The sequence below is a fragment of the Mus caroli genome, unplaced genomic scaffold (assembly GCF_978045245.1).
Source record: "Mus caroli unplaced genomic scaffold, Mus_caroli_1 scaffold_11, whole genome shotgun sequence".
In the NCBI taxonomy this organism is placed as follows: domain Eukaryota; kingdom Metazoa; phylum Chordata; class Mammalia; order Rodentia; family Muridae; genus Mus; species Mus caroli.
This window is the reverse complement of record NW_028227266.1, coordinates 114,586,412-114,596,293: the sequence shown is the minus strand read 5'-3', so window position 1 is coordinate 114,596,293 and position 9,882 is coordinate 114,586,412. Positions and strand designations below refer to the sequence as shown.

General features: G+C 43.9%; 1 long non-coding RNA gene across 1 annotated transcript; it reads right to left on the bottom strand.

Moving 5' to 3' along the window:
• Positions 1-387: 387 nt before the first annotated feature.
• Positions 388-9,448, bottom strand: LOC110301019 (uncharacterized). Its single transcript, XR_002378660.2, has 3 exons — positions 9,359-9,448; positions 1,623-1,718; positions 388-514 (listed from the first exon to the last, which is right to left on the bottom strand). It is a non-coding gene; the product is annotated as an uncharacterized LOC110301019 (long non-coding RNA).
• Between the last annotated feature and the right edge of the window lie 434 nt (positions 9,449-9,882).

Sequence of the window (9,882 nt, the reverse complement as noted above, 5' to 3'; positions counted from 1 at the left end):
TGATTCTAGGTTACCTGTGAAATGAGTTCTTTCCAATCTGTAGTTCCTTCTAAGCAATTACAAGAAGCCTCATTAGAGCACAGAGGCAACCTTTGCACATCTCATCTCCTTATCTCAAGCTGCATTCATGAGTGTTTATTTTTTATTAACTCAGCAGTTAAATCTGGGCCTGCATGGGTAGTTGGACCGGGGTTTCACTTCCAGCTCCAAATTGTGATAGCAATGTGATGTGAAGTGTCTTAAATTGTCTTAGCTTTGATTTCCTACTCTGCAAAAGACATATATAGTCACATTAAATGTTAAACAGTAGCATCAGTACTACATTATGTCATATATAATTTATTTACATAAATTATAATTACATATTAAATGATATTAAAGCCTCCTTCTAGGTGTGGCATAAGAGCAGCACAGCAGTGTGGCCCCTGTTAACCTCGGCCTCATTAATTCCTGTCTGTGTTCCCTGTCACCACTGTGACTGATCATCGGGAAAAGAATGAAGACTCTTCATTTCCTAGGAAGAAAATACAAAAGCATTCATAAACATAATTGGTAAAGGCCAGTATTTCACAGGGCTTAAATCTGCTTTTGTACACAAATACCTTCTAGATGGACGAAAGCCAACACATCACAAAAGCGAGGCTTGTGTGCTAAAGAGTAAGAGGTTGGACCGGGAAGATTCAGCCAGCCCACAAGCAGGCTCTGGATCCTGGGTAGGAGGTCAACAAGGCCTGGGCAATGAAAGAAGAAGTCAGACCAAACCAGGGTTAAGGGTCTGAGTTCTTTCCAGTCTTGCTTGGGCTATGTTTAAAAAGCCATCAAAATCTCCTTGAGGCTCCAAGTTCATATTAGAATTTACTGCATAACTTTCAATGCACAAAGCAAATGTGTGTAGACCATCAGAGTGGCAGAGGGCAATCTCAGCTACTGTCTTTCTTGTTTTGTTTTGGGGGACTGGAATTCAGGGTCTTCAGCGTCTAAACAGGATCCTTAGCCAAGGCTTTTTGATGTTGTCAGGACACCTCAGGATTAAAAACCAATCTGAGCATTGTAGAAAGGTGACAGGATTTGGAATCCCCATAGAACCATGGCTCTGGGTGTGGCCACGAGGGTGTTCCCAGAAGGATTTAACTGAGTAGACGTCCCTGAGTGTGGGCAGCACTGCCTCTGCTTCCTGACAGCAGATGCAGTGTGATGAGCTGCCTCGTGTAGAGCTCCTGACAGGACACCGCCCACATGCCCCTTCAAGGGTAATGTTAAAGAAATCTTTCCCCCAAGAAGTTGCTCCTCATCAAGCATGTGGGTCACAACAAGAAACGTACCAATGCAAAGAGCAGCAGATACAGAGTCAGGCCTTCTACACTGCCAGAGCAGACAAAACCATGACCTGCTTTGAGACAGTGGGAGTTGGAACTCAGGCTGCTTCATTCAGCCTGAAATAAGCTGTCTTCTCTGGGTGACAGTCAGACAAAGGCATCCTAGTGGGACAGTTAATGCTTCAAGTGGGCTTAGGTATCATTTCCTGAAAGGCCTGGCACACACGGAAATCTCCCAGCAGACACAAGTCTTATCTATTTAACCAGCAACGAGACACAGCAACCAGTTGTCCAAAAATAACAAACCTTAGCAATGGCTTCTTCCTGCAGCCCTGGGGAAGCATCCTCACCATGGTCTCTGAGTCATCAGCCCAGAGTAGGATCCCTGTAGAAACACTGGCCCTGGAAAAGTCCACCAAAGTCAGCATCATGTGGAGAGATTGGAGCCAGAAGAGCAGGCAGCCTCTATCCCCGCAGCAATCAGAGGAAAGAAAACACTTCACCCCAGGAGCCTGAGAGCCACCTCCTTCCCCTGAAGCCCTCTTAGGCAAACTCTTCCGACAGCTGCGAGCATCACCTGCTATGCCAACTTCTGCGGAATTGTTCCCCTAGCTACAAAGAATCAACCACAGCAACATTTGTGAAGGCTAATTCTGCACCAGGTACTGTTACAAGTGCTTCACCCTCTGCTGAGACATTTATGTTCCCTACAGTGCCGTGACCTAGGCACTGCACAATATACACTTCACATATGCAGTCGTTAAAGTAGAGAACTGGGAGGGAGCACACCCAGGCCACACAACCAGTGGGAGACAAAACAAGACTTAAAACAGCAAAAGAAGCTGACCTGTTGAGTGCAATCTTCTAATTTTAAAAATTGCCTCGCTTATTTTTATTTATTTACTTACTTATTTACTTAGGGGTTGCATGTCATGGCTCATGTGTGCAACTCAGACGACAACCCAAGCTGCTACCATGTGGGTCCCAGACTGAACTCTGGTCATCAGTCAGTCTAAGCATCTTATTGGTCATCAGACCTCATTTTCAGCCACCCCTCTACTATCTCTCGTAAACTGTCTTATCTTGATGGATAGTCTTCCCTGGACCTGAAACTGATCTTAGGTTCCCCAGCTAACCTGGCAGGAATCAAAAAGGAGCGGATAGGAAAGGGGATGAGGGACTCGGAGGAGAGAAAAGAGGAATTGATTAGACAAGTAAGTCTTTAAGTAAGTTTAACCCATAGGCTTGTTTTATAAATCCAGCCCCTCATCCCTTCAAACCTTTTTAAAATACAAAACCAAACCATGGGCAGGCTACATGGCTAAGCAGGTAAGGGAGCTTACCACAAAGCCTGATGACTGGACTCAATCCCTAGGACATTTGAATGCTATGCCCTCCACTCCACAACACGCACGCACCCACACACGCACACATGTACACACACACACACATGTACACACACACACGGCATAAGTGCAGGTGCACACATACACAAATAAATGTAATTAAAAAAAAAACAAAAACAGACAAACAAACATAAAACCCAAATTTTAATGGACGTCTAACAGAAGCAAAGGGGAAATTCTCACCTGTAGATCTCACTCTCTGCTGGATTTAAAGCCATGGGAAGCTCTGAGAATGCAGTTCTTCACAGGCTAACTCACTGTACATCAGCAAAGGGCTCAGCCTGACTGTCAGTGCCACAGCCTCTTGCAATCTTTTACCGCTAAGCAATTGAACCTCCTCGGGACACTATTGCCAAGGTGCTTCTCTCAGACAATGAAGAAAAGAAAGATGGCTGGGGAGGCAGAAGGAATGTGCTTCTTCTACCCAAAAGCTAAGTACTTATGCAATCAGGAAATATTTATGGAGTGTTTCTGTGTGTTATGGGCGAATGCTAAGAACTCAGCAGTGACTAAAACATCTTGCTCTTTAAGGAGATAGTGTTGGGATGAGTGATGTCTGTTTTCCATAAAGGTCCAGATAGTAAAAACCTGCCCCAGTTAATTTGGCTGCTGTGGCACAAAAGCAGACAGACAGTATGTAAATGGATGAACAAGACTGTGTTACAATAAAACTTTATAAGAACACAGAAACAAAACCGGGCAGTGTGCTGGATTGGCCCCAGGGTTGTAGCTCGGAAACACTCTAGGTTTTGAAGCAAAACCATTTCTGTGTGGCTCCGCGTTCAGATCCATGGTCTCAATCCTCAACAGCTTTTGTCTAGATATGGAATCTTTGAATTCCAGTCAGTTACTTGAGATTTTCATAGCTATTAGCCCACAAACTCTTCATGCTGTCACCTAGAAAAATCTGTAGCCAGCTGCCCTGGCCTTATCAATGACTTTCCAGTGGATTATTTTTGAAATCCAGAAAATTTATTGGAGTATGTCTTTGAGATTCCTGTAAGAAAGCTTTTTTTTCCTTTCAGGATCTGGTAGTAGCTCATATCTAAATATTGAGATAATGTTGGTTATGCTGTTTTATATCATTTCTCAGGCTTTCAAGTCTTCAGGGACATGCCGTATCTTGGTTTACATTCTGTGTTTCCCCTCACTCTTTGGTGCTAGTATGTTATGGTTTGTATATGTTCAGCCCAGGGAATAGCACTATTAGAAAGTATGACCCTGTTGGAGTATGTGTGGCCTTGTTGGAGTAGGTGTGTCACTGTGGGTGTGGGCTTTAAGACCCTCTTTCTAGCTGCCTGGAAGCCAGTATTCTGCTAGCAGCCTTCAGATGAAGATGGAGAACTCTCAGCTCCTCCTGCACCATGCCTGCCTGGATGCTGCCACATTTCTGCCTTGATGATAATGGACTGAACCTCTGAACCAGTAAGCCAGCCCCAATTAAATGTAATCCTTTATAAGAGTTGCCTTGGAGCCGGGCGTGGTGGCGCACGCCTTTAATCCCAGCACTCGGGAGGCAGAGGCAGGCGGATTTCTGAGTTCGAGGCCAGCCTGGTCTACAAAGTGAGTGCCAGGACAGCCAGGGCTACACAGAGAAACCCTGTCTCGAAAAAACCAAAAAAAAAAAAAAAAAAAAAAACCAAAAAAAAAAAAAAAAGAGTTGCCTTGGTCATAGTGTCTGTTCACAGCAATAAAACCCTAACTAAGACATAGTAACTACAGTGCTCACTCTGGTGTACATAGGACCTGCTAATTCCTCATGCTAGACATAGAACCTGTCCATTCCTCTCTGTAAACCAAAATGACCCTAGGATTTCCTGTCTCTTCATTCTCCCTCCGCTTCCAGGATGCGATTTACGTAAATTATTTCTATTTTGAGAATTTAAAAAGACTTGTTTCAGTCACGTGTTAAATAGGTGTGTCTGTGTGGGAGTCTGTGCACATGTGATTTCAGAGTCTGTGGAGGCCAGAAGAGGGCAGGAGAAGCTAGAGTCAAAGGCGATTCTAAGGCACCCTGGGGGGGTGCTGGGAACTGAACTAGTGTCCTCTGCAAGAGGAGTATGCGTTGTTAACTGCTAAGTGTTCTCTCCAGGCCCTGGTAGATCTTTAAAAATATATACTTAACATAATATTTATGTACATCATAGTTTCATACTTTCTTGTAAGCCTTTTATTGATATTTTACTTAATTATATTTTATTTATTTACTTATACCTAACTCCTCTATTCTTATTATCTGCTGGGGACTGAGTATCTGTGTCCCCCTTGAATATATTGAAGCCTACATATTCAATCTAATGTTCTTTTTTTAATGTCTTTTTTATTGGGTATTTATTTCATTTACATTTCCAATGCTATCCCAACAGTCCCCCACACGCTCCCCCACCCACTTGCCTACCTACCCACTCCCACTTCTTGGCCCTGTCGTTCCCCTGTACTGAGGCACATAAAGTTTGCACGACCAATGGGCCTCTCTTTCCACTGATGGCCGACTAGGCCATCTTCTCAATCTAATGTTCTTAAGAGTTGACTCCTAGGGAGGTAATTAAGCCATCCTGTCAGAGCCTGCACAAATGGGATTACTGTTAAGATTAGCTACTTGTCTCATTGCTGTGACCAAATACCCAGGAAAGCAACTTAAAGAAGGAAGGGCTGGTTTTGGCTCACAGTGTGGGGGAGCACGGTGTGAGGGGGCACGGTGTGTGGGGTGCATGGTGTGGGGATGCCCGGTGTAAGGGTGTCTTCCATCAACAGGGGAAGGAATGGAAGCAGGGGCACAGGGCAGCTGGCCACACTGCATCTGCAGTCAAGAGAGAGAGACAGGGGTGCTGGGGCTCACTTCTGCTTTCTCCTTTTTATTTGTGTTTAGACCCAGACTGCAGAGGGCTGCTGCCCAGATTGAGGAGACCTCAGACCCTAGGACTGTGTTGTCCGTATTCAGGGTGGGTCTTCCTGGAAATAGCCTCACAGACGTGCCCGGAGCTGGTTTTCTATGGTTCTATGGTTATTCTTGAACCTATCAAGTTGTTAATGAAGATTAACCACTACAATTCCGTAATGAGAAGAAACAAGAGTCTCTCTCTGTCTCTCTGTCTCTCTCTCTGTCTCTCTCTCTGTCTCTCTCTCTCTCTCCCTCTCTCATGAAAAAGTCATTCTCTACAAACCTGGAAGTAGATCCTTATTAAACCAAGCCTACCAATACCTTTCTCTCAGACATCCTAGCTTCTCCCAAGAACTATGAGAAATAATTTACTCTTACATAGTCAATCAGTCTGTTCTGTTCATAGCAAACTGACTGTGGTGCATTGTGGAGGTTTTTTTGTTTGTTTGTTTGTTTGTTTGTTTTGGGGGGTGTTTTGGTTTTGTTTGGCTTGGGTCTGAGGTCTCACATTTTCTGCTCTGTGACAGACCACTAAGAGAATAATTATATTTACTTGACTCATAAATATTTTTTTTGAAAGAGTATTATCTTTTTGAAAGTAGCAACTTCTTGAGCAGGTGTGTTTTTCCTCCAACTGTTTCTGGTTGTTTTTTATCACTTTTCCTGGTTTATTCCCTGTATGGATCCCGTGCTAAATAGGTTTCCTTATTTAGCACTGAAGCTAGTGAGTGTTTCTGTAACAACACAGTTACAAAGTTTATGTTGTATAGATTTCTCTTCCAGGCTCACTTGATGGCTGTTCGGTTTTGTGTGTGAGCATCTGTTTATCCTCCTCTGCAGCTAGTGGAGATGGACAGCTAGTTACTTCTTACAGTGTAAAGACTCTTGCTTTCCAATCTGCTGCAGAAGCAGCCTGCCTCCTGTAAAGATGGCTACCCCTTGCAAAGATGGCTGCCCCTTGCACAGATGGCTGCCCCCTGTAATTCTTCCTTCAGCCTCATCTCTATTTTCTTGGAGGGAAAACAGGTCTGTGGATTACGGTCACCACTAGACTCTACTGTCTTCACCTGTGACACATACTGGCTTCCCAGAGGGCCCCAGTGTTTACCAGCTATGGCTCTGTTCTTTCTCTCTGTGATGTTGGTAGCTTGGACTTACCTGCTCCGAGCAGCATCCCCTACCCCAGGGCTTTTATGATTTAAAATGTTTGCTGTCTTCTCATATTTGCTCATAATGGAATTTCATCAGTATTCCCACTGCCCTGTTTTCCTTCTGGAGGGTTTTGAGGTATTACCATGTTCATATAGGAGCTCCCAGTGTGAGCAGTGGACTTGGAAAAACCACCAGGGCCTACCAATGCAAGTGCATGAAAACCAGACTGAGAGAAAATATTTTTCTGTCAATAGTGTCTAAATATCTGAATGTCTAAAGGCAGTGTTACCAACATGTTTAGGGTACAACCTAATAAGCTAGTCTCAACTGTTCACCCATTCTCAAGGGACCAATTAATGAAACAAGTAATGGTAAAATCACAAAAAGGAGGTTCACTCAATGTGGCTACACTGGAGAGAGAAACGAAGAGATGCAGTAACCCCTGGGGTCTATCCTCTGGGTACTGACAAGGAGGATGCATAACTAAGCAGCCCTGACCAAGGTGAGGTCTTGATCATCAATTATTTGACATTGTCTGGACCCAGTCTGTTCTGCAAGGTGGTTGGATAACTTGACAGAATGGTGTGAGGCCTCTTCTTAGAAATAAGTTCCCCACCTGGCTGTCATGGAAACCTACCCACTTTTCCTTTTCCCAGAATAAGACTCCCAATGCCTTAGGGTCCAAAGGGGAGGGTCATTCTTTAGAGCATCATTTAAACCCTGATGAGAAGGTCTACAGATAGTCTTGGACAAATGCAGAAGACATTAGTGTGATTGGTGTGCCCCACTCTACGGAGATTCTCAGGAGCTGGCAATGCTTCCCCTGCAGTGTCAGGGGAAGATGGACCTAGGGGAAATGGGACTTTTCTATGAAGAGACATTAAGCACTGATCTTAAGGTCCAGGAGGTGATCTCTTTATTCTAAGGTAAAATGTCACAATATGTTTGCAAAATATACATAGATTAAAGTAAATACTTAAGAGTAAGAGAGATGTCTCAGTGACTAAGAGCACTTGATACACAAGCAAGAAGACATGAATTCAGACCACAGCATCCATGTAAAACCCACGTGTGCCCCCCCCCACACCCATAATCCCAGCTCTATAGAGGGTGGAGACACAGTGACCTGCAGAGCTTCTGTCTGCCAGCCTAGTTCCAGGTTCACTGAGCAATCTCATCTCAAGGGAGCAATGTGTAAAGTGGTAGAATGGGACATTTGAAGCTCTCCTCTGGTCTCTACAGCGCACAGTACACACATGTAAATACCACACACACTTCCCACACCAGCCTCGGCCTCTCTTCCAGGTCTCCCATGCTAATATTTCTTTTCCTAATTTCCTTCTTGTCCATACTGTGGCAAGACAGTAAAGACTAAGAAAAATCCAGATCAAGACCAACACAACAAGGAAGCTGAATGCAGAGAAAGACTATGCATGTGTGGGTGGGGTTGGATATGTACACGTGAATGCAGGGCCCTTGGAAAGCAGAGGTGTCATGTCCCCTGGAACTGGAGCTACAGGCAGTTGTCATCTGCCCAGCATGGGTTCTTAGAGTCAAGCTCCAGTCCTCTGTACAGTGTGTGCCCGTAACCACTGAGCCACCTCTTCAGCCTCTCTACTTCCAATTATGTGTCTCTCTGGTCCAGTTCTTTGTGGTGTGATACAAGAATTCAGACACATTTGAGCAGGTGCCCTCCCATACACACATGTCTAATTAAGACAAGCTAATTCACAATCCACAGATGTCCAGAGCTCTCTTTCATTCCTTAGTTTATAAAATAAAAATATATTTAACATTCTTTTCTACATCTAGTGTGTCTTACTCAACCTTACATTGTGCTAGCAACTCCTTAAAACTAGCTTGCACAGCTGTGGGGTTTTCTCATTTTTGTTTTTGTTTTCTGTCTGCATAAGATTTCATGGTATCTTTAAACACCACAATATATTCAGCAGTCTCACTGTGGTTAGACATCCATATATTCGCCACTATTTTGCTATCACAATGTAATAAAAGAAAACATGTTAACATATGCTTAATAGATTATTACTTTTGTTTCTATAGGATAAATTCCTACAATTTGTAGATGACAGGTCTAAGGGAATGTATATATTTTTTCATCTTAATAGAAACTGCCAAACTGCTCTCCAAGGAAGCAGAAATACTTCAGACACCCAACAGCAATTCATGGAAATTCTTTGTTCTCCACATGCCTTCAGTGAGTACTGGAATCAGTTTATAGCTCATTATATTATTTTCCTTATCAATCTTGGAACCATTTTCTCCCTCTTCGTGGGGAAAAATAACTCAGAAGGGCAAGCTGTAGCATCAGGTGGCCTCTCATATGAACCTTGCAGAGGTTCAGCAAATGATTTTGCAGAAATCTGTGATTGTGCAAATACTGGACAAGGCACTGGTCAAATTTGAAAGCACATAAGTCTGACCTTTAGAAGCACAGGTTCCACCTAAGAATAAACGTGAATGTTGTGTGTGGTGGTTGGTATTTACTGTCAACTTGGCAGGTCTAAAGCCACCTTGAAGACAGACCTCTGGACACGTCCGTGAGGGAGCTGTTCCATTGGGTTAGCTGAGGTAGGGAGACTCACGCTAATTGTGGGCAGCTCCATTACATAGGCTGGCATCCTGGACTGAATGAAAGAGAGAAAGGAGCTGAGCACCAGGTTCATGGGTCTCTGCTTCCTGACTGTTGATACAATGTGACCAACTGCCTCACACTCCTGACTGTTGATACAATGTAGCCAACTGCCTCACACTCCTGACTGTTGATACAATGTGATCAACTGCCTCACACTCCTGACTGTTGATACAATGTGACCAATTGCCTCATACTCCTGACTGTTGATATAATGTAGCCAACTGCCTCACACTCCTGACTGTTGATACAATGTGATCAACTGCCTCACACTCCTGACTGTTGATACATTGTGACCAACTGCCTCACACTCCTGACTGTTGATACAATGTGACCAATTGCCTCATACTCCTGACTGTTGATATAATGTGACTAACTGCCTCACACTCCCTACCCTGATTTTCCCATCAAGATGGACAGATTGTATCTACCCTCAAACACTGAATCAAAGGAAACTTCCCTTCCATTAAGCTCTTT